At 47.8% G+C, this 24,144-nt stretch overlaps 1 pseudogene; it reads left to right on the top strand.

Moving 5' to 3' along the window:
- Positions 1 to 1,766: 1,766 nt before the first annotated feature.
- On the top strand, positions 1,767 to 23,549 carry LOC139049202 (uncharacterized; annotated as a pseudogene).
- Positions 23,550 to 24,144: the final 595 nt, after the last annotated feature.

Below are 24,144 nucleotides of genomic sequence, written 5' to 3'. Positions count from 1 at the left end.
GGGAGTGGTCGTGCCAGAAAAACAAGGTCGTTTAGACACGTTTGGATTGCCTTGCTGATGCGGCCGCTAATCGCCAGCCCCATATCAACCAGCAACGGCAGTCGCGACTTCAGCTCGATTCATCGTGGCTTCAAGCAGGTGATGGTGACATTGTCGGGATGAGCCAATGAAACCTTCATCACGGGAGAACATAATTGTCCGGCATCGAGCATATAAGGCACAATCCGTATCTGAGCACCTTCAGTGGGAGCGGTGGTGCCTAAAAAACAATATCGTTTAGACACGTTTGGATTGCTTTGCAGATGCGGCCACTAATGGCCAGCCCCGAATACTTTGTGTCCCCCCTTACCCAATGCCCTTAAATGGTCCTGTAAGGTACTTTAAATAAATAAAGTGGTTGTGAGAGACGCTCTGTCCTATTCTTGCCCCCTCTATGCTGTCTGTTGTTTTTAGGCGCCTTAAACATATGTCTAAGGCATTGCTCACATTCGACGCGGTGTGGTCCAAATGACTTCCTCGGGTCTCTTTTCTTCTCAGTCACGCTTCTCCCATATATACACACGCTCTGAACGCCCCCGACGCGGTGTGCTGGACAGCAGCAGCAGCAGTAGGAAAATCTAAGGAAAAGGCCAAGAAAGGCTGGCTTTAATACAGCCCTAAGCTAGTCCACCTAGAACAGGTTTCACCCACGGAATAAGAGTTCCGTATCAGAAAGCCATCTTGTCAGCGGGATAAATAAGAGTCAATAAATAACTGGCCACAAATGCCATATCAATGTAATTTGTTTAACAATATTTCATGCTATACTGAATCAAATGTTCTGGAAAACTCGGTAAACATAACAAGAACGGGTGCTTTATTTTCAAAATATGCAAGTATATACTTTCTTTGTTCTTGCAGCTCAGGTTGTGCTTATTTATTTTTCCTGAAATTAATCTGATTAGGTGTATGTAAATTATGTTTATCGATGAAACCGGAAAGTCGCGTATACAGAATTTTTTCGGTTGGCTTTGAGAATACATGCAAGATGAACACCCGTCTATAATTGCCCAAATCATTTCGGTAAGATTTTTCATAAAGCACGGTCCCTTTCTCTATTTGCATATTTACAGGAAAGATGAAAGGTATAGATATCCACTCCAGTCCGCGCAATAACCTCAGACACGTCCTTAAACGGACGTATTTGAATAATGTCAATACTGACATGCGTATTTGTTCAACTTTGTCGGGTGACCACTTTTCAGCAGCTAAGAAATGCTAAACATTATCGCTCACAGCATGAAGCACCTGGATGTATGGCAGTTTCTTGAATGTTATCGAGGGTTCTATCTGTTGTTCATTGTCCCTGCACCTTTTGTAATTTGAATGTGCGTCTGAAGGACACGCTGGCACAAGTGGTTACTCTGGAATCTTCGATGACTCATCTATAAAAGCCGACGCTGTTGATGCGCAGGTCAGACTCTGACAATCGCCGACTGTGTTCAACGCTATCGTGCTTTGAGCGTAAGTTGCTTTTGTTGGCATAGGCTCGACCAAAAAAATGTTGTTGACAGTTTAGCTGCTGTGTTTTACCGCGCCGCTATTACGTGACATCTGATAAAGGTGCTTGTGCGTTTATGTAGCGGACGCCCAGAAAATCCGCGATTCAAGCCCTCAATCCGAAGAGCGTACCAACTTCTTCCAGGACCATATAACAAGCAGCAGGCTACAAAGCCTACCCCCGGACCCCGGATCACGGACATTCTCCTTAGAGGACCAATAACACCATGGGCAAGTCAACATCCTTAATGGCAGCCCCAGCGTCCCCCTTGGTTCTGCAACAGCCCCGGCAGCCACCGACCTTCCGGGACTCCTCAATTGAAAAGCCGAAAAAAATGGTAAGAAACATACAAACTGCTCGTTGCATTCATCAACTGGAACTCCGACGACAAGTTACTCCACGATTACATCTACGTAGACTGAGAGCCATGAGTCCACACTCACAAAGTGGGACCTGCTCCACAGCGTGTCTTTGAAGACCTTAATGAGCGTCGTCCGTAAAGAGCAAGCTGAAGCGATACTGAAATCCCGTGCAGAACTCCAAAACAAGAACATTGGGATATACACAGAAGAAATGATCTGCCTCTTCCAACACGTCACCCTGACATGTATGAGAACAAGGAAACTCATTTGGTAATGTGGGGTGTGAAGCGAGATCTGATCAGCGGACGGATTCGGATTTCAGCCAAGACCACCAGCGACTTGTTAACGGAAGCCATGGGCATCGAGAAGACTCTCGGAACGCGTACTTGGTACTGTAACCACCAAGTGTTTTCGCCGAAGAGGGAAATTCAAGCAAGGGCCTTCGACGATCTCTGTTAGACCATCACAGCAGTTGCACGCAAAGAACCGCGCAAGATGTTCCCTTCACCGTAGCCTCAAGCGACTTTGATTGCCGAAGTCATACACATGGAGATCCAACAGTCACTGGAAGTCCCTCAACCACCGCATCCTCAGCCAGAAGCGATGGCCTACGTTGCCGCGGCCCGCAGTCACGTTGCCCGTCCGGGTCCATGCCAGCCCCCTGTAACGCCACATTTCCGTCGTCTACCGCCGCCCGCGGCAGCACGCCAGCCCGACGCCCCACGCAGTTTTCAAAGAAAGACTGTTGTCTGGTGGGCCCCGGGCCACCGTCCAGCATCTTATAAATGCGCAGAAGAGGGCCATGTCTACCGCCGATGCCTATACCATGATTTCGTACTGCGACGGTTCACCGTCAACGCGCCGCGCTCGTAGCAAGGTAGACGGCCTCGTGCAGTGCTGATCCTAAGCGTTTCTGAAATATTGTAAGATGAACTAGTGAAAATAAAATAGTACTATCAACATCATCTGGAGACCCTGTGGGCAGCGACGGCTGCGCCAGCATCTTAAATGATTCATTGGTTAATTCGAAGGCATCCACTCAGTACACCACTGTAGTTCCCGCAAGAAATGTTCGTGACATTTCGAGAGCGCGGATATATTAGGTAGGGGCAAGGACCACACCACATGAGAGCTACTGGCAGTCTTGCATATAAAGAGAAAGGGCAGTAATTGCATTAGCGATACGTCAATCGTGTTATATAGTGCGGAATGTGACCTTTCCTCAGCAAGAAGATGTACTTTGTGGAGTGTTGTGGTGGCACGCGTTTTTCCTCTCCGGGCGGCCATGCGCGAACCAGGCTTTATATTCAACTTCTTTTCATGGAATAAAATCAGTTGTGAGTGCAGTGGTCGTGCCCGTCTGTCAGTGCTCGTTGCTTCTCTGTGTGCGTTTTTTTTTCGGCGCTACAGTTATGCCTGCAATAAGTGACCAACTCACCCGAGAACTCGTTTTACTGAAGTCCTTTTCAATATTATGTAATGTATCCTATTGTAATATTGCGACGGGCAATAAAGCCAATCATCAAGAATTTAAAACTAAGGTCTTATGGTATTCACCAAAAAAATAGAAAATTCTTGCGTAACATGGTTGAATATTGTTCCATCATTATTTAATGTATATTTTCGCAATCATTTCATTCTGGAACCCTTACGACAGGCTGGAAGACAATCGAAGTAATTTCAATCCACATGTCTCCGGAAACTCGAAATCCTAACAATTACTGGCCAGTGTCCGTAACACCCATGCCTTGCAAAATTATGGAGCACATTATATTAATTCATTTGGTTATTTTTTTGGTGCCCAACAGTTTTTTCATTCTGATACAGCAGGGATTCCGCAAACATTTTTCATGTAATACTCAGATACTGTCATTCACTAGTGACTTGGATGCATATGTAGATACTGTTTTTGTAACTCACTGCATATTTTCAGTCATTGCTAAAGCATTTGACAAGGCACGCGCTTTCCTTACCTCTCGTGTGTAGTTCATCCATGCTAAGGATATCTGCTCCCCTTCGGAACCAGTTGGTTCAGGTGTGCCTCAAGGATCAGTACTGGGCGCCTTCTTGTTCCTTATATATATATATATATATATATATATATATATGTGTGTGTGTGTGTGTGTGTGTGTGTGTGTGTGTGTGTGTGTGTGTGTGTGTGTGTGTGAACGACTTACCTACTTCAGTTCAGTGTAATATATGCGCTGCATCGTAAAACTGTTAACGAATCCGTCATTAAAGCCCTTCAAACCGACCTTGATAGCATTACTATCTGCTGTCGTATTTGGAAGAGGAAATTAAATATAAAAGAGTGCAAATCAATGGCAGTTTCCTGCAATGACATGACATCCACGACTTCTTATCTTGACAATGTCCCATTGCAAACTGCACCATGTTATTGTTACCTAGGTGCTCACATTACAATCTAGTTTTCTTGGAAATTACACATTGAACATACAGCATCGAAAGGTTTGCGTACACTGGGGTATTTTCACCGCAACTTGCCGTTAGCGTCCTGATCATTGAAGCTGCGTTTTAGAGCGCAGCTCTTTGGCGTCCGTTCCTGGGTTTCGCGTCGTCGTCGGCGTTGTCGTCGGCCTCGTAACCAGCTCCGCCCCCCTTTCATCCCCCCAGCGCTAGCAGCGACCGACTGATACCGCTGGATGCCGCTGACGCCGCTAGAGAGTCAAGATAACGTGACTGCATAGAACACCGTCGCCGCCATGCAGAAAGAGGAGGAAAGGGTCCCCCCCCCCTGTTCTTGTGTGGCGGATAGGGTGCTCTTCAGTTGCCGACGCGCCGGTTATTTCACGTAGGCCCCGGCACGTCGACGAATGCGTGACCACCTTCCCACGGCTAGACCTGGTTCTTAGGGCTGCGGAAGCGAGGGTATCATATTGTTTGTGTCGGCATCGGCGGTGTTGTCCCTGAAACCAACTCCGCAGCTGGGGTTGACTCACTATCGGCGTCAGCGGCATCAGTCAGTCGCTGCTATCTCTTCCCTCCTCCATTTATCGTGTTGTCCGCTTCCTGCGCGCGCTTCTGCCCCCATCGTTTGCCGCTGGGTGTACACGCCGCCCCCCTCCCCCCTCTTCCTGCGAGTCTCCGGTTGTCAAACCGCCGGCTCGAACTTAATTCCTTTCTTCGCTCCTCCTCCAATGCAACCCCTGTGCGGTGGCAATCAGAGAGCCAGATCTGTGGCGGCGGATCTGTATATGTGCACCGCCCGAGCCGAAATTGCCGCTGCCGTTCGCCCTGTGCGGTGGCAATCAGAGAGCCAGATCGGTGGCGGCGGATCTGTATATGTGCACCGCCCGAGTCGAAATCGCCGCTGCCGTTCGCCACTGCGAAATTATCTGCCAGTTCATTCTGAGCCATGAGCGAGACGACCGATGGAAGTCCTCCGTCTGCTGCTGCTGCTGCTGCTGCTGCTAAACGAGCTGCCAGAGCAGAGGCCCAGCGCCGTCGCCGTCAGAATCCAGTGGTGCGTGCCGCCGAAGCAGAAGCTTACCGTCGCCGCCGTCGAGATGATCCAGGAGTACGCGTCGCCGAAGCAGAGGCTAAGCGCCGCCGCCGAGAAGACCCTGCCGTTCGCGCCGCCGAAGCGGAGGCTCATCGCCGCCGCCGAGAAGGCCCTGCAGTTCGCGCCGCAGAAGCGGAGGCTCATCGCCGCCGTCGAGAGCAACCAGCAGTAAGCGAGGCTGAAGCAGAAGCTCATCGCCGCCGCCGAGAAGACCCTGCCGTTCGCACCGCCGAAGCGGAGGCTCATCGCCGCCGTCGAGAGCAACCAGCAGTAAGCGAGGCTGAAGCAGAAGCTCATCGCCGTCGCAGAGAAGACTCTACCGTTCGCGCGGCCGAGGCCGAGGCCAAACGCAAACAAAGGCTCGCAAACAGTCAGGGTGCAACAAATGCTTTCCGGCGACAGTTTACAGACAATCCGTTTGGAAGTGTGTCTTCAGTGTGTGATCGGCTCTGGTTCCAAAATGACGTGAAACCGCTTCCGGATACGTGCCGTGAGAATCTCCGGTGTGCGTTTCCCAACTCGGATTGTGTCAATTCAGACTGTTCTTCATGCATGCAATCTGTGCGGAAAGATGACATTCCTCATTTTTCGACAACAAACGGTTACAAATATTCCTCGAGGCCAGCGCACCTTCCACAACTTAATGCGGTGAGTGTAAGACTCGTCAATCTATCGAAAAGGTGAAACAGCTTATTTGCTGCGCTCAAATTTCGCATTAGGAAGTAACGTAATCGTCGGTAATTTTTTTCCACAACCTATGCTCATCCACAGCTCGAATTTGCAGCATCCATCTGTGACCCATGTCATACAAATTTAATTAAATGCGATGAAGTGGTGCAAAATCACTCAGCTAGGTTCATGTTAGATTACTATCACAGGTCCACTTGTGTAACAGAAATGAAGCGCATTTTGCACCTCCCGTCATTAGCTTCCAGAAGAAAACTATCCCGCCTGTCACTTTTTCATAAACGTTTCTACAAAAACCGCACCCTCCATTCCCTTTGGGTTCTGCCGGCTTCATTTATTTCTTGAACGCTTGAACCAGCCCCCCAAAATCACCATACTTGGTTGTAACACGCCCCCCCCCCCCATTCACGAACTCATTTCTGTTCCCTAAAACATGCAAAAAATTGTATAACCTGTCATCATCGTTAGAGGCTGTAACTGATCCAGTCCTTTTTAAGACCACAATCGAAAACGTAATTTAGAGATTATGCCCTAGCAAGTCAATTTTGCGATTTGTATCATGGCGCATTTCTGCTCAGATTTTTATATTAGCATGTGCCTGCTGACTTCCTTGATCCGTTGTATTTATTTTGAAGCATCTTTGTTCTGTTCCGCACTGTACTGCAATAAGTGTTACCATTTTTTCTTTAGCTTATGCCCCTCCCCTCTGTCAGGTACTATGTACCTTGAAACTTTCACAATTACCCGGTCTTCACTCAGTGGAGCCCTCGACGACCATCCCGTTTGCCATCACCCGGCTTCTATCTATCCCCGCCACGCCCAAGCAAAGGCTGGTCTGCAAGCACATATCCCGAAAACAAAGAGCCGCCGTAGATGGAGGTATGATTGCTGTTCGTCGAACTGACTAAGATGCTCCGCCACCAACGAAGATGCCTAAAAGCCTGTCTCGAAGAGATATCAACGAGACGCCGCCATCTCGACGAAACCAATAAGTAAAGAATACGCCAACAAAACAGCACCCAACGACGCGACATTCCAGCCACAGGTCAACGCGACGCAGCCGTGATCCCACGCCAAGACCTACCTGCAACTCAAAGAAAGAACAACCGGCCTGATGTGCTTCTCGTCTGCCACGCAGTCAGTGCCATACTGAACACAGGAGCCGACAGCTCCTTCATGAGTGAACCGATTGCCGCCCAGTTGAAGAAAGTTAAGACTGCATGGGACGGCCCTCAAATCTGGACAGGTGGAGAGCACCTAATAACACTGACCGGAATCTGCACGGCTAGAGTTACCGCTCTTGACCGAACCTATTTTGTCACCATCGTTATCCTCCAACAACGTTCACGAGATATATTTCTCGGCATGGACTTCCTGAACCGACAAGGCGGAATCATCAACCTAAAGTCGAAGTCGATAACGCTATCCCAAGATCACGCGATAGCGCAGGAGAGCTCTCATAGTCACCAAACCTTGAGTGTGCTCGATGATCAAGTGAGCATTGCGCCTCACCGCATTGTCATTTCCGTCGACAGCGCAATAACCTCAGACGTTAGAAGGCGTCATCGAGGGCGATCAACGCCTACTGTTGGATCGTCAAACTTGCGTCGCAAGAGGAATCACTCGACTGCACAGAGGAAAAGAGAAAGTGAAGCAGAATATTTTCAGCATGTTATTCAAGCACGTCACCAAGAAGACGACGACCGCATACCTCGAGGAAATTGTGGCAACTTGTTATGGGTTTGTCCTCTCTGATTCTGCCGCATCTACCTCGACCACCATAGTTCCCGAACCAGTCTTCGACATAAATGCAAGCCTCCCCATAAGTAAGCAGCAGCTCCACAATCTTCTCCAATGATGCAAGAACAGCATTTCGGTGTCATCGAAGATTCGACAAACACCAGTTGCAAAACATCGTAATCATCGTAAACATAACCGAAGAGTTGAGGCGTGCAGACAGGACACAAGAGTATAGAAGTGGACAACACGAATGCCGACCATCAACTGAAGGGAGCACTGAGGCGAAAGAAGAAATACCTTTTTTTTCCATAATGAATCCTTGCCAACTAGCTCAACTTTCTGTTTTTCTAACCGCAGAGTGTGCTTGACCACTCTGCCAGAACCCTTACCGAGCGTCGACCCGAGATAGAGAAGCTATTAGGCAACAAGTCGGCGAAATCCTGCGCGGCGACATCATGCAGCCGTCGAAAAGTACGTCGGCGACTGCTATTGTTTTGGTGAAGAAAAAAGATTGAAGTCTGCACTATCGCCGCTTCAACAAAATAAGAAAGACCGACGTATACCCCCTCCCACGGATAGACGACGCATTAGACTCACTATTGTATGCAGAGTGCTTTTCGTCGTTGTAACTCAAGAATGGTTATTGGCAAATTGAAGTCGGCGAAAGGAATCCAGAGAAGGCCGCGTTTTGCCCGCCAGATGGCTTCGTTGAGTTCAACGTCATGTCATTCGGACTTCGCGCGTGCTACTCGCTACTGCTACAACTTTGTTACGCCTGATAGAAACAGCTTTTGCAGGACTGAAATGACAGACATGTCTCGTCTACTTGGATGACGTTGCTTTCTTCGGAACAAATTCGGAAGATCACCGGAGGTGGCTTCAGACAGTACTAGAGGCGATCAAGTCACCTGAACTAATCCTGAAGCGAGAAAAGTGCCGTTTCGTTTACGAAGATCTTTATGCAAAAAAGCTGAGGCGTGCAGACAGGACACAAAAGAAGAGAAGTGGACAACACGAATGTCGTTTTTGTTGTCCACGGCGTTCGTGTTGTCTACTTCTCTTGTGTCCTGTTTGCACACCTTACCTTTTTGCATAATGAGTCCTTACCAACTAGCTCAGCTTTCTGTCGTTCGAAGAACTTCTGTTCCTAGGCTACGTCATCAGCAAGGCTGTAGTCCGGCTGGACCAGCAGATGACAGCGGCCATCGCTAAGTTCCCCCGCCCCATCGACAAAAAGGCAGTGCACAGATTATTTGACCTGTGTGCCTATGTAGGTGCTTTGTTAGATAATTTTCAAGCATTGCGGAACGATTAACTCAACTCACGAAAGCAGCCGTGGACATAAATGAGAAAAACTACCAAATGACGCATTTGCGGAGATGAAACGACGGATGCAGTCAGTGCCGGTGCTTTCAAACTTTGAGGAAGACACCGAGACGAAAATTTACACCGACAAAAGTAGCGTATACCTCTGTAGTGCGTTAGATAAAAGGAAGGACGAAGTTGAAATTTTGGCCTTACATATACGACAGGCACTTCAACGTGGTAAGCGACCACCACTACCTTTGTTGACTGGCAAACTCAAACAATCCTTCAGAACGCCTAGCAAGGTGGAATCTCAGACTCCAGGTCTCCAAGTCCGACAGGAGGCATTATCACCCCAACTGCCTCTCGCGTGCCCCTATTGACCTGTCAGCGCAAGGCGAAGGAGATGACGGCACCTTTGTAGGAAGAATAACCGCAGACGACTCGCCGCACAGCAACGAACTGACCCAGAGCTAAAAAGCCTTGCGGAGTACGTAGAAGGCAAGGCCAACGTTGTCTATAGGGTATTTCGGTGTGGACTGTCCTTGTTTTCTTTACACAGGCCATCTTCGAAAAAAACTTTCCCCAATCCGTGGCAACTACTTTCTCAATGTGCCCCCAGCACTCCGCACAGAAATCCTGCACGACCTGCACGACGATCAGACAGCCGGACAACACGGACTTTCCCGCACACTAACAAGAATGCAAGATAAGTAATATTGGCCACGCCTAACTGCCAACGTCAGCCGTTACGTCAAGACATGCCGAGACTGCCGGGGACGCAAGACACCACCGTCAAAGCCAGCGGGATTCCTATAGTCGATCAAGCCTCCTTCCTGACCATTTCACCAAATAGGAATGGATTTGTTGGGATTCTTTCGCACGTCAGCATCCAGAAACAAGTAGATCGTTGGGGCGACGCACTACCTCAGCCTCTTCGCTGACACTAATCCGGCTAGTCCGAAAGGCAGTGAAGCCGAAGTTGCAAAGTTCATAGTAGGGAACAGCCTGCTGCGACATAGTGCCCCAGAAGCCTTCATCATCGACAAAAGAGCGGCCTTCACAGCAGAGCTTACCCAAGCCATTTTCCTATACACCCAGCCAAGCCATGCGATTACAAATGGCTACCACCCGCAGACGAATGGTCTTATGGTGCGGCTGAACAAGACTCTTGCCGACATGATAGCAATGTACATCGACGTCGAGCCCAATACATGTGATGCCGTCCTACCTCAGGTAACCTTCGCTTATAACCCGGTAGTGTAAGAAACAACGCGGACCATACCGTTTAGGTTGGTTTACGGCAGAACGCCGACGCCTACTCTCGATAACATGCTGCCGAACGTCACTATTAGCCCCGAGAACGAACTACAGGGGCGCTGCGAGCGCCGCTCGCGTGACGTCAGGGCAAGGACTCACGCCTGTCGTCTGCTACAGTTCGGGCGGTGTCCGGGCGCCTTCGGTGGTGTTTTCGTTTCCGCGCCCTCGTTCTCTTTGCTTGTATACTTATGGCGGTCGTCTCAAATATATTTTGACGGCGTCTTCATTTGCGAAGGTTTATTCAAAGAGCTTATTTCTTAGAAGACAATGCAGCTCTCGAAGGTAACGCTACAGTGCCAGCCGAAGGAGCGGAGACCAGCCCATCAAAATATAGCAAAAATATAGAAAATAAGAATCCAGTTATGATACCATACCGGCCGTGGTGCAACAAGTATATCACAGACGCTGGCTATATATGGCTTCTACAACAGTTACAATTCGCTAAAACTGGTTTGCTGACGACGAGTAGTTCATGGTGTAATATCGAATTTTTGCGTTTCTTCACAAAAACGCTCGGTGGTAACACGAGGACCTAACTAATACTGCAGTTAGGTTCTACAAGTACAACTTGCTTCTTTGACTGCTTCTTAAAATTAGGCGGTTCTTTACGTGTTTATTTTAAGCGGCGGCAATTTGAAGCAAAGCTAATGAAGGCTTACGTCTATTTACAGAATACAAAATGGAATGTACCAATATATATTCCCTTTTCTGTGCTACACGTTCAACTCACTTGAGAAATTTACTGGTGCTTGTTGCTTGAGGAATATACATGACGAATTTGTTTGGCGAACTGGCACAAGCTACGCGGCCTAAATTTTTTTAGTTAAATATGCCTGTTGGACCGCATGCTGCAGCCAGAAAGAAGTCGAAGCGTCAATCATTAGTAGTATGGCACATATAAAATATATAATTCCCCTGTGGAGAGTCAAAAATCAAGTGAATATAGAAATCAAGTGAATAAGTCTTGTGGCGTTTTCTTTGTGAATGTTTGCGATTGGATTGGAGCAAACTTTATTTTGTCTGCAGTTGGGCGAGGTTCTCTTTTATTTACCGACGATGCGAATAGTTCTCTGCATGCACAATTAAACAACGCTGGATCGAGACACGGCGAGAAAGAAAGTCCTTGAATTTTGCTTTTCTAGGGAATCTAAGCTGCGCTGTAGTAGCTCGAGAATATTTTAGCCATTCCAATTGTAGCTGTAAAAAATGCTTTATGGTTTCAATTCAAAATTGTAGTGAACTGATGGGTTTCACGAACAAAGCGTGCCTCGCCATACCGACAGTCAGTTGCTACCGTTGCGTGATGGGTGTGCCATATTGTCGATGAAGGCTACTGAGGGCCACTATGAAACATTTCATCCCTCGCAATTGGTTGGCTCTCGATCTTAACAACGAAACTTTTCTCTCAGGTGATTGCTGCTATGGTATTTGTGAATTAACTATGTAAATACTTTACATGACGCGCCGTCGTGTTAGCAGCCATGAGCGATTCGTTTTTTGGAGGCCTGTTTCAGAGAGGGGTGAAACTAGCAGCAAACTTTTTCACATAAAATGGGCGCCTAACTCTTTGTTTTACGTATTAATAAATGGCCATCTTTGACTGGAACAACTCACCAGAGTAATAAGAATCATGATGACAGCTTCGCTGGGCAATGTCGTTCTAACACGGATAACATGCTGACGCCAATTACCAAGGTTTTTTTCTTTCAGGTAAAATGCAATGTCTCTCATCGCTAAATTCTAAGGGAATGGTAAATGTTTAGCCAAGCATCGTACAGAACTTCGCGTATTGAATTTGCAGACATTCTGTTTACGCAAAATGTATGGACAGACACGGCACATATATGCATTGTAAAACCAGTAGCCCCGTTCAACGCCACATAGCTTGCGATTTCCAAGCCCCAAATTGTATTGACTCACGTGCTTTAGGAGAAGGAAATGTGGTTCAGGCATGGCAGAAGAAAGAAGCCGACAGATCATGCAATAAGTGCGGCTCGAGCCACCCATGCCCCAAGCATACACGAAGGGAACGAGCGCGCGCGGCCGCCGAGCGAGACGGAGCGAGCGGCGTCCGGGCCGTGACGTCACACGCGAGAGGGCGCCACTCCTAATTTTCGCCGCTAATCAAGAAGAACCTCGAAGTCGCCGCCTATCTCCAACGCACCAAAGAAGCACGACAGCTCACCCACCTGCACATCAAGAACCAGCAGAGAACCAACAGACGGCACTACAATCTACAACGACGCTACGTGGAATACCAGCCCGGTGACCGTGTTTGTGTGTTGACTCCGATAAGCAGACGAGGGCTCAGCGAGAAACTTTTGCAACGCTATTCCGAACCTTACAAGATCATCCGACGTATTGACACGCTGGTTGTGCCAGACGCAGTTCGCAATTACAGCGGCGCCGTTCACAGCATGAAGTCGTCCAGGTGTGGGGTCTTGAGCCTTCCAACACCCACTGACGAACTTACGAACTCCGTTTCGTTGTTGCTTTGTTGGTGTTCTTTCTTCATTGTGCATGGTTTTCTTTTCACTTTTGTATCTGTAGCATCGGGAAGATCCCTTTCATGGGGAGATTTAGACATGTGTACTTGTTTATCTTTTTCCGGTGAACGCTGTTCACCGTCTAAGAAACGTTATCGCTCAGCGCAGGACGCGCCTACATGTCAAAAGTTTCTGGAATGTTATTGATCATACTATCCGCTGTCTGTTATCATCAAACCTTGTGTAATCTGATTGCATGTATTTACGACGCGAATGGTGTAGAACTTTCTGTAAGATACGCGGGCACCAGCGATTTCTTTGGAAGTTTCGATGACTCATAAATAAAAGGGGACGCGCTTGACCCGCAGATCAGATTCCGCTTATCGCTGAGTGTGTTCGCCGCTATCGCTTTGTTTTGATTGTAACTTTATTTTATGGGCTCTGCGCTTGTGTCGTGTGGTTCTTTCTCTGTCTTGTTCTTTCTTGCGCAGTTTTTCTTTGTTCTCATAATGTCATACCAACTAGCCCCTCACCGTACGCTTCTAGACTTCAGGTAGGTTCGCCCAATCAAAAGTTATTCATAATTTGGCTGATGTCTTCTTCTGCGTCGCCGCTCCGTGGTAACAACAACAACAACAACAACAACAACAACAATAATAATAATAATAATAATAATAATAATAATAATAATAATAATAATAATAATAATAATAATAGTAATAATAATATCTTTATTTTTCATCAAAGAAAGGTGGGGAGGCTGCAGGCAAAAGCTGCACGAACAAGCGGCTGCTTGACAGCAGTCCGCAGCCCGCGCTTCAAGGAGGCAGTAAAAAAGGTTACAGGAATGAAATCAACGCCGAAAAAACACATAGGCACATACATAGGCAAAGTAATGTCACAACTACCGCTATACTATTTTATACAAATTACTGTTGATAAGACTCCGTGGGCGGTGATGGGTAGCAAGCAAATTAATTGAGCGCTCTGAACACTTATGTATTAGCAAGCATCAGCTGGAAGCCCGGTTACTATCACATCAATAAAAATTAATAAATTCTTTACCAAATTCTCATCCATGCATATACTTACGATTAACTTCCAGTTTTGAAACAAGGATGGTATAGTGACCGTCATGAAGAAGTTTGTTTATGCTGACCACAGTACGTCAGAACGATTCCCAGGAACTTCAATGTATGTTGATTGGTAGCAGTGTAAACGTTTTTAAGTATTTCTACAACACTTGAAGGCCACCCAGTCCTTGGGAGAACGAGATTGCAGGAACGTTGTTAATGTTTGCCTTTTGTTTTCGTATTATGGCGCATCGCAGGCGTTATCCACGGTTGTCGTGTTGTACGGTGCAATCTGCATTCTTTTAGCGAAAATTCAAATCATATAATCGCTTGAATATTGCAAGAAGTTTATCATAAGCGTTGTCTGCGTATACATAATTTTTTATTACTGCAGTCTAGCTGAAATACACTGTTACGAAAAGCACTGAGCCCCGTATTCGTCAATATTTGAAACTTCATTATTCAGGGCATTCCTTTACCTCGTGTCATTAGCTCTTGACATAAAAATATTGGAAGATGCTTCCTAAAACAACAAGACAAAGCACCTGACCTTAATATTCGTCTCAAAAAAATTTGTAATAAGAAAGTAAAGGACTCACTCGCATTCAAATGGTACTCTCGTGAGTACGTTTATTATGCTTATGAAACCATTCGACATTATGAGAGCATTAAAGCAGCTGCTAATAGAGCTTGTACAACTAACGTCCATGCTGAAGCATGCCGCAGCCATAAATATATTGTGAAGAGGCGTTATAGTTCAATTGATAAAAAGCTCACATATCAGAGCACCGCAGTGAGAGGAAAGCGAGCTTCGGCAAGACAGTCGCAAAGCTTCCAGCCACTCGTTGTTGTCCTCTTTCTCGACGCACTGCCTGCTGCTCGTTCTTCTCCAGTACAATTGCCTCACAGGAAGAAGAGGAACCGTCTCGGCGACCTACGGGCAAGATAGCACAGGTGGGTCAAAGTACGGCTTGAGTCACTGAACGTGCACGATTTCGCGCCCTCGTCGGCGCTTATCGGAAGGCGGCTCAATGGGTTCTACCATATAGTTCACAGGAGACGTTTGACTGATGACACGGTAGGTACCCTGGTACTTGGACACAAGCTTGGGTGAAAGTCCAGCGCTGGTAGCGGGAACCCAAAGCCAGACTAGTGAGTCAGGGGCATAGGGGACCGGAGAGGGAGGAATAACCCGAAGGTGCTTCTGTCACTGCTGATCTTCCGAAGTAAATGTGCGGACGAGCTTTCGGCACTCTTCCGCGTGTGCAGCAGCGTCGGTCAGGGTAGTAGCCTGCGTTGTGTCAGGCCGACATGGAAGGATGGTGTCCATTGTGCTGGAAGGCTCGCCTCCGTAAAGAAGAAAGAACGGGGAAAATTCCGTAGTGGTCTGTGGGGCGGTATTATAAGCGCACGTCACTAAGGGTAGAATTCGGTCCTAATTGGTTTGGTCAGATGCGACTTACATGGCTAACATATCGTCAAGAGTGCGGTTAAAGCACTCAGTCATGACATTAGCTTGTGGGTGGTATGAAGAAGTGGTAGGTGAATTACGTTGCATTCCTTAAGCAGGGCTTCTATAACATCTGATAGAAAGACGGCTTCTGTCGCTCAGCAACCATCTGGGGGCTCCATGGCGAAGTATGATGTTACGCAAAAGGAACCAGGCAACATCCCGCGCAGATGCGTTGGGCAGATACCAAGTTTTGGCGTAGCGTGTGAGATGGTCTTTCGCCACTATCACCCAGCCGTTGCCACCTGAAGTACTCAAAGGGGCCCATAAAAATCAACTCCGACCCGGTCAAAGGCCCGTCCTGGACAAGGCAATGGTTGCAGCGGTGCAGCTAATGCATGAGGGGTATTCTGGCAGCGTTGCCAAGCGAGGCAGGAGCGGACATATTGGCGGACGAATCGGTGCATCCCGCCCCAGTAATAACGAATTCACAGGCGTGCGTACGTTTTTAGTACTCCTGCATGTGCGCATTGCGAGTCATTGTGAAATTCTTCACATATGTCCGAACGTGGGTGCCGAGGATCAACGAGTATCCTTTTGCGCCCATCCGAGAGGTAGTTACGGCGGTATAGGAACCCGTCATGAACAGCAAAGTGGTGTGCTTGGCGACGCAATGTACGGCCAGTAGAAGGCGCTGATGAGTCTGGCAGAAAAGCCAGCAGAGCAACAATCCGTGGATCCTTCTGTTGCTCCGAAAGCATATCCGTGGTGGTGAGGGAGATCTCGCATATTCGTACTTTCTAATGATTGGGCTGACCTGACACTGTGGAGCGAGACAGTGCATCCGCGTACGAATGTTTACGGCCAGAGCGGTAAAGGACTAGAATATCATACTCTTGGAGCCAAAGCGCCCATAGAGCGAAGCGACCTGGAGGATTTTCCAAGGACGACAACCAGCAGAGTGCATGGTGGTCCGTGATGACGTCGAACGAGCGGCCGTAGAGATAAGGACAAAACTTAGTTATGGCCCAAATGATAGCCAAGCGTTCTTTTTCTCTAGCGTAATAGTTTACTTCCGCTTTCGTGAGTGCGCGGCTAGAGAAGACAACAATGTGTTCATCGAAGCCAGTCTTTCGTTGTGCAAGATCAGAGCCAATGCCGACGCCACTGGCATTCGTGTGTATTCCTGTCGTTGCACTTGGGTCAAAATATCGGAGTATGGGTGGTAAGGCTAGAAGACTACGCAGTGTCGTGAATGCGGCACCGCAAAGTGGCGGCAAGGCCAAGAAGTCGTGGCTACCCGCGAGAAGCTGTGTCAAAGGCATTATTACGGTGGCGAAGTTGCGGATGAAACGGTGAAAATAGGAGCCTAATCCCATGAAGATACGGAATGCTTTTGTTGTCTTTGGTCGTGGGAATTCGTCAACGGCTTGGAGTTTGCTTGGATCTGGGAGCACACGATCTTTCGAAACAACATGGCGAAGGATGACTAGCTGCCGGGTGGCGAAGCTACACTTCTTTAAGTTGAGCTGGAATCCAGCATCGGCAAGGCGAGTGAGCACGCTTTTGAGCCGGAACAGGTGAGAAGAAAAGTCCGGGGAAAAGAAGACAATGTCATGGAGATAACAAAGGCATGTCTGCCATTTGAGGCTCCGGAAGATGTTATCCATCATTCTTTCAAACGTTGCAGGCACATTACAGAGGCCAAAGGGCATCAGGGTAAATTCATATAAGCCGTCAGGCGTAACAACTGCTGTTTTCGGGTGGTCTGCGTCAGGCACTGGAAACTGCCAATAAGCGGATCGTAAATCTAAGGACAAAAAGAATTCAGCGCCTTGGAGGTAGTCAAGTGCGTCGTCGATACAGGGAAGAGAATGGACATCTTTCCTGGTTATCTTGTTTAGTCGTCGATAGTCCACACAACAACCAATAGTCCCATCTTTCTTTTTGACCAGCTCTACCGGAAAAGCCCAGGGGCTGTGCGATGGCTGTATCACGCCGCGTCGGAGAATGTCTCCTACGTGCTCATCGATGACACGGCGCTCCATCGTGGACACACGGTATGGATGTTGGCGTAGAGGCACGTGGCTGCCGGTGTCGATGCGATGAACGACTGTGTACTGTCTTCAACAATGTTTTTCGAGGTAGAAAGAAATTCGAAATTGGTTAAGGAGGTCGACGATCTGCGTGCGCTGTTTCGGAGTGAGGTTAGGATCAATAAGCGGAGCAAAAGTTCGGTGACATGCAGGCGCAGGCGCACAGACAGGGAGAGCAATGTCGGCATTGTGTAGAGGAGTTGAGTCATCTGGCACATCGTGAACAGAGCTCGTGTGGAATTCGTCAGGAAAACTGAGGCACTCGCCATGATGTAAGCTTGATGGACACGAAAACGGATTCGAAATGTAAAGTGCGCTGAAGCCCTGGCGAAAGGGAAGGAGGGCAAAGGGAAGCAAGAAGGGATGACAGCTTGTAACAAGGTGAGATGGCGTGAAAAGAATTGTGGAATTGTAGAAAGCGGCACAAGACACGGGTATAAGGGTGGAAGAGAAAGGATGGATATCAGTGTCGGTGGCGACGAACACTCGAGCAGAAGGTGGATGCAATTCTTCATACGGACTGCCGCAAAATGGATTCAGTGCAAGTTCTGCACGGGCACAGGCAATAACAGCTTGATGAGATGCGAGGAAGTCCCATCCTAGAATGATGGCATGAGATCAGCGGAAAAAAACAACAAAGTCAGTGTGCTGTAAACCCTCTTCTATGGCGGCACGGACGGTACATGTTCCTAGGAGCTCAATTTGCTCAGCGCTTGCTGTGCGGAGCAAAATTACAGAAAACGGCGTCACGTCTTTTCGCAGCGTATTACGAAGCTAGTCGGCAATCACGGACACTGTGGCTCCCGTGTCGACACGCACGGGAACGGCGACACCTTCGGAAAAATCGTCAATGACGTTCAAAGGGAAATAACCAGGGCTTGAGTAGTTCGAAGAGATCGCAGTTCTTGCCTCGGGAACTGCACCTTTTGATTTTCCTCCACAGCTGGTGGGCGGCGGACAATGGGGGAAAGGGAACGTCGACGGGAACATGGAGAGCGACGAGTGTTGAAGCTTCGGGGAACAGGAGATGAAGGAGCGCAGTGCGCAACTGGTGGCGTGTAGCGGTACTGGGAGTCAGGAGCATTCCCTTGAAATCTCGCAGTATCGGGAGGATACCAACCCCACCGACTGCAGAATTGTGCCACGTGGCCAGCAAAGGCACACGCGAAGCAGATCGGCCGGTTGTATTGGGTAGGCCACGGATAGTCAACAGGGGGCATAGGTAGCGGTGCACAGCTCTGAGCAAGGCGTAGGGGCGGCGGAGGCATGCAGAAGCTGCTTCTGGGCAAGCGTTTCGCAGATGAAGTCGAGGCGCAAAAGCCGCTTGTGGGAGTGTAGCATGGAACTTCAGGTGGTGTTCTTGGCCTGGCGACGATGGCAGCGTGCGTGAGCGCAACCGGCGTTAAGGTGGCTGATTAGCGAGAGGTAGTGCGTCGCTGACTTCTTCATGTATGACGCGTTGGAGTTCCGGGGACAAAGAGGTCTCAGACGACTGGGTAGCAGGCAGCAGTGGCTGTTGGTGCTACATCTTCGCGAACAATTTGCTTGATTTGGTCGAGGAACGAGGAGTGGGTGGGAGCAGCACTGGAACTGTCGGTTAAAGCCGAAATGATGTCCTCGGGCGTGGCACCTCAGCGCGTAGTAAGGCGTTGTTTGCGACGCTGATCGTAGCTCTGGCACAGTGTAATGACCTCGTCAATCGTTTGAAGATTTTTCGGCAAGAGAATTAGGAAGGCGTCATCCTCTATGCCCTTCATGACATTCTTGATCATTTCAGAGTCGGGAATGGCGGGATTAATGCACCGGCAAAGGTGAACTACGTTTTCAAAGTAGCTGGTGAAGTTTTCACCGTTTTGCTGAGCGCGACCACGCAATCGTTGTTCTGCGCGAAGCTTGCGCACAGCAGGGCGACCGAAGACTTCTTTGAAACAATGGGTAAATGCTGTCCATGTAGAAATGTTGTATTCATGATCCTGGAACCATAAATTAGCGACTCCAGAAAGATAGAAGGTTACGATAGTTCAGCTTTGTTATCCCATTTGTTATGCGCACTCACGCGATCATATGACGAGAGCCAATCCTGCACGTCATGGTCGTCGTTGCCGCTGAAGACTGGATGATCTTGTTCGCGTAGAGCACCGGAGCAGACAACAGCCGATGCCAGGGGAGGATCGGGCGGCGCGGCGTCCTGAGGCATGGCAGAAACGCTAGGGAGCGTCTGGCTACGGAGGTCCAGGTTTGGGAAGAGCCCAGCAAGTTCACCAAATGTCAAGAGGCATTATAGTTCGATTGATAAAATACTCAGATACCAGAGCACCGCAGCGAGAGGACACAGAGCTTCGGCAACACAGGCGCAAGGCTTCCAACTACTCGTTGTCGTCGTCTTTCTCGAAGCAGTGCCTGCTGCTCGTTCTTCTCCAGTACAAAATATTTATTTTCTCCCATAAATTCCAGGAAATCACCATAAGAACCAAGAAACGTGTTAGTTTCACCATTGCGCCGTCGATATCACACTGAAAACACGTTGTATGCTTGCAAAATGTGCATTTCATATTTAGTGGTAACCTGGGTAATGCAATGTAACAGCTGAAACTGAACGTTTTCGCAGATTAACAAAGCAACGCACCCACCACGCCCGTTCAGGCGATTTAAATAAAATGCCCTGTACTTAAACAGCTTGAAGACGTTGCCTTCATTGGTGCTCAAAATTTGTCTCCATTAGGTCTGAGTATTCCAATAAAAATTCGGTGAAGAACTCTTCTACATTCTTAAAGTTACACTCTTGGGGTCGTATCTTGCCACACAACAATAATGTCATCTGTCTTTTCCACATTTACTTTCTTTAACGCTACGAACCCGGTACTCCCAAGTCACGAACCGCATGCACGTTATTAGCATGACAGAGCATTGTCCACACCTAGGAATGGAGCCAGCGCAGCGTTCTCAAGAAACGAAATGTAAGCAAGACAGATACAGGTGACGGTTACCGCTGTCGGGCAAGATAATACCCGAGTGGTGTAAAGCCGTGTTCAGACAACAGTCGCATCCGCCATCAATGTCGTAATCATTGCAGTTTACGTAACAGCAGCAACTTCTTCTACGCCGCTAAAGACTGCGCACTGTTCACACTCATTACTTACCTTAGAAACGTTTTTAACGACCAGGCAATTAGCGCTCTCGCATAAATAAAAACTCACTTTTCGATATGACGCCGATTAGCAAACGAGTGATGGCCGAGGTGCAGGCTCTCTAGGCTCAAGATGAGCTTATCATCATGCATGAGGTTAACCGACGCAGATGTAGGCGTCGTAGAAGAATGTGGGTTCACCAAGTGTCCCCCGAGAAATCCCTGGACGCAGAATTCCACAATCTTCTGGCGAAGCTGAGGACTGGACTGGCGACACGATGCTGTACTGCAGCTCCGTGGATGTAGCCGCCGCAGTTTGACTTCCTCGAACGGCTTGTGAGACCACTCGTTCAAGTTCAAGAGACGCAAGTAAGGGAATCTCTGTCATCAACTGAGCATTTCGCTATAACGCTAAGGTGAGCATAATGTTTGAAGGTTTGTGATGTTCCTTGCTTCCGATGCTAGGTGCGGACGTAAGCGCGTTGCTCTAACTGCGCAGCTTAGCTCTGCGGACTGGCTATTGGCAAACCAAGCTGCTTTCTGCCGAGATAGAGCTGCAGTTGCATGTAGAATTATAAGTTTTGTCTTCTAGACACAGCGAGATGTTTATCTTGAAAGCAGTGTCACGTGCTCTTAACCTTGTGACGAGTGCATGTGCGGAGCTTACGAGTATCCGGGGGCACAATAAGCTGTTACGACAGAAGATTATCGACACTTTTCTGCTTTTTAAAGGTCTGAAGGAGGTATAGTAGGGCACCTCGACCAAGAAACTGATTTTCGGATTCCATAAATAAAATAGCATACACACCGTGGGGAGCAAAACAGTGCAAACAGCAAACTGTGCATAGGAGCGCTCTAAGCCATATAATAGTGGCTCCAAAAACCGCGCCTTCTGGTATTTAAAAATGACCGACGCGAGTGTTAGTTTACATGTTGTTTTCTGTCATTTTTTCAATGTTTACGTACTATTTATAATAAATATGGTTAGGTCAATTAAGTATATTCACTTTCTGGCATGTTTTATCAATTGCGATTGCAAATTTGTCCACCAGGGATGATATTATAGCGAATTGAAGCCTACTGGTTGTTGTTTGTTGTGGGCACCTTCCGCGCGTGTTAATTGACGTTGTATTGCCGGGTATTTTGCCTCATTATGGTATGAACGGCTGGGAAGTGGTCGAGGAAGAGGAAGCTTCGCGGCGACCAATTTGCAAGGAAAGAAACGAACGAGGAGCCAGCGCGCCGAAGCGCTAGTTCTTCAAGAATAGGGGTGAGTGCGCCACGTGACACGTTCAGCGTGGAAGAGGCTACCGCTTCAGGATTTCGTTTCTTTGACATTGAGATCCTTCGAGACTTTCTACGGGAGTCGGCATTATGCAAGAAATGCGGGAAAGGTGAGCTTCAGGTAAACGAACAAATTATGAGAGGAGTGGACTGGCGTGCACCATGAATGTCTGTAGCGGTGAATGCGGTGCGACGAGCTTATTCAAGAGATCCAAGCGATCACAAAGAAGCTTGTTTGAGGTAAATGAACGGTTTGTCTTTGCGCTACGGACATGTGGAAAAGGACTGTTGGCTGGCTGTGTGATATACGCTGTTGGGAACATGCCTCCGCCACCTACGAAATTTGCGCCGTACACTTCGTGCAACAGTGGCAGTTGCTTCACGAAGCATCACCCAGGCCATTGACGAGGTGAAGGCTGACAAGCATGGCAGTTCCAAACTACAAGAAATCGCTGCTACTGTGGATGGAACCTGGATGAAGAGAGGGCATTCATCCCTGCATGGTGTCGTCACAATCATCTCAGCTGACTCAAGCAAGGTGCTAGACTTCGAAGTGGAGACTATGTTCTGCTATCTGTGTTCGCGAAATCTCCACACTGACAGCAGCCAAGACGAGTGAAAAGCCACAAACATTGGACTGTCTCGAGGTATGGAAGCTGTGGGTCTTGTGAAGATTTTGGCGTGGTCTGTTGAAAAACATGGAGTGATGTACACCAAATGTATTGGTGATGGGGACAGCAAGGCATAACTTTCTGTGAAAAGAGCAAAACCATATAGCAACGACATTCAAAAGCACGAGTGTGTCGGCCATGTGCAAAAGCCTATGGGTACCTGGCTTAGAAACCTGATGACTAGTTTGTAAGGTAAGAAGCTGTCAGATGGACTTCCACCATATGGGAGAGGCCGTCTTACAGAGAAGGATATTGACTCCCTACAATTTTCCTACGACAACGCCATTCGTGAGAACACTGATAGCTTAGAAAGCGTGCGAAAGACTGCATGGGCAATCTATTTTCATAAGTTATCCACTCACGAAGAGCCCAACCATGGACTGTGCCCCAAAGGAGCGTCATCATGGTGTGGGTACAACCATGCCCTCAGTGAAGGTAATACTGAGGCATATTGCCATATAAACAGCCTGTCAACTGCTGTTCTGGAAGCAGTCAGCCAGTGTTCCAGGCTTTATCATAATCAGGCCTTCTGAGCAAGAGTCTCCACGGCAGAACAAAAAACACCAGCGAGTCAGTGAATCAGCTGATTTGGTGCTGCTGTCCGAAAACAACATTTATTGACACTGACACGCTGAAACTTGCACTTGCGATGCTGTGGTGCACTACAATGACGGCAATCAAGCATGAATCGCTGTTTTGAAAGCACTTGGCATCACGCCAGGTGTGTTCTGTACAGTCGGTCTGTACCGGCTTGACAAGGAGCGTGTTGAAAGGGCTGAGTTCCGAAGCTCATCGGAAAACAAGGAACATCGCAGAAAAAAGAGAAACATGAAAGGCTTTAGGGAAGATACCAAAAAGTGTGTGTACTGTGCTGGTGCATTTTGAACTGTTGTAGTGTAGGTGCAAACATAAAAATCCGTTTTTCTCAAAATCACTTTTTTTCAAGTTTTTCTGAACTTGATGTACCTTTTCTGAAAAACAATACAGCCGATTACGCTGAAAATTTTCCAGGTTATACGCACATCCCTTGCAAGTAATCTGAACTTAACTGTTTGGAAAAATGACTCAGGTATCAATAAAAAAGAAGATTATTAGAAAGACCCTCCACGATACGAGACATGTGACGGCAATATTTTTTTTCTCGTGACGTAAATGCGGCAAAGCATTTTTAAAGGTTCCAGTTAAACCTACTATTATACGGAATTATTGTGCAAAATGTAATGGTCATGCTGTTTTTTGTTTGTGAGAAAACGTCCATCTTATTTCCCATCATAGCTTAAAAATTGGTTTTCAACTACAGCAATTAAAAATAAAATGGGCTGCAGTGAAAAAAGTACACCCACTAAGGCCAACGCTATTCCTATGGATCGTGCAGAATTTCACGCTAATGTATAGAGTAGTTGTAGGGATATAGAGCTAAAGCTCAGATGACTCATGCACCCTATCATACCCCCTTAAGTCCAGCGTTCTGTTTCGGCAA

The sequence above is a fragment of the Dermacentor albipictus genome, chromosome 8 (assembly GCF_038994185.2).
Source record: "Dermacentor albipictus isolate Rhodes 1998 colony chromosome 8, USDA_Dalb.pri_finalv2, whole genome shotgun sequence".
Taxonomy (NCBI): domain Eukaryota; kingdom Metazoa; phylum Arthropoda; class Arachnida; order Ixodida; family Ixodidae; genus Dermacentor; species Dermacentor albipictus.
This window is presented reverse-complemented; position numbering and strand designations above follow the sequence as displayed.